Below are 1,619 nucleotides of genomic sequence, written 5' to 3' on the forward strand. Positions count from 1 at the left end.
GAACGAACGGGTGCAAAGGAACGGTTCACCAAGATGAACGAAAGGACCGAGGAACGAATTCCAAGGAACGATCGGTTCATAGTTCATTTTGGTTGCGGCGGTCTACTTTAGTTCCTGGGAACGAGGAACGATCGGTTCATAGCTCACTAGTTCACTTCGGTCGCGGCACTCTACTTATAGTTCCTGGGAACGAGGAACGATCGGTTCATAGTTCACTAGTTCACTTCGGTCGAGGCGGTCACTTCGACAGTTCTCGTTCCAGCCTTGGTCGCGTGCTTGTCTGTCTCGGTATCCCTCGGCCGCACTCGTCGTTCTTCGCATGACCACCTGTCTCAGTTCCACTGCCGACTGCTCCTAGTTAGTTCAGTATTCAGTTGTTCGTTTCGTTCACTGCGCTCGCACACTTTACATGTGTTCCAAACTGTTCTTGCACTTGGTTCAGGCTATTCAGCGTCCACGAGCGGTAATCAAAAACTATTTTATAGTTACGCAAATTACATAAAAATCACGTTGTATGTAATAGGTACGTCTTTTCAGGTAACAAAAGGGCATATCTGCTCACTTGATTATATCGATGAACAGCAGAAGACATAACAAGGCAAGATTTTTTGTTCAAAAAATTGTTCAAATGGTTCTGAGCACTATGGGACTTAACATCTGTGGTCATCAGTCCCCTAGAACTTAGAACTACTTAAACCTAACTAACCTAAGGACATCACACACATCCATGCCCGAGGCAGGATTCGAACCTGCGACCGTAGCAGATTTTTTGTTATTCATTTTTTTTTTTTTTTTTTTTTTATTTCATCGACTTGATTTAGCAACAAACTTTCAATAATTTGCTTAATAGTTAGTGTAACAAAATTCATATAAAATGATTTTCGTGTATCTTTCATATACGAAACATTACATTTAGGAAGGTTCTAATTATTTTTAAGTTTGGTTGTTTCCAATTTGCATTACCTGCTAGATAGGTTTCTTTGAAAAAAAGGAAAAAGTGGGTTGTGGGTCATTTTGGCTCAGTAGGAAAAGCGGTGACTCTCCATTTGAAAAGACATAGATTGCCATAAAAGCGTATTTACTTGTTATCTCAAAAACATTTGTTCAGAAGGAGCTTCCAAACCAAAAACTTTAGTACTGCGAACTTAATTATTATTATTATTATTATTATTGCTGGTTTAACTTTAATAATGCAACATAAAAACCTAATTTTTACTAAGCGTGTAACGCAAGTATGATGAGAAATCCACATTTTATTTTATGCTTCCATAAAGTCTCTACTTCGCCTACGAACTCAGAGACAACACGAAGTATATACAGGGTTTAAACGATTATTGTTTACAACGTAGCATAGCTATGTAATGGAAGTCGAAACGAAGAATTTTATACATGACACTTGTGGTCTATTAAGTTGGGAAACAGCCACCAACAGGTTTACAAGACTACATGAGCTATAGCCCATGCGCGTCGTGTGAGATTTTCATGTTCTCTTCTCCAGCTCTCTACACATCGTCATCGATTGTTTCGACATTGTTTCTTGCATTAGCTTGTTATTTCTTCACTGCCTAATTGTTACATGTTTGTCTGTTTGTTGTATCTGCTCGTAATGAGCAACACAT

This window comes from Schistocerca serialis, chromosome 12 (genome assembly GCF_023864345.2).
Source record: "Schistocerca serialis cubense isolate TAMUIC-IGC-003099 chromosome 12, iqSchSeri2.2, whole genome shotgun sequence".
NCBI lineage: Eukaryota > Metazoa > Arthropoda > Insecta > Orthoptera > Acrididae > Schistocerca > Schistocerca serialis.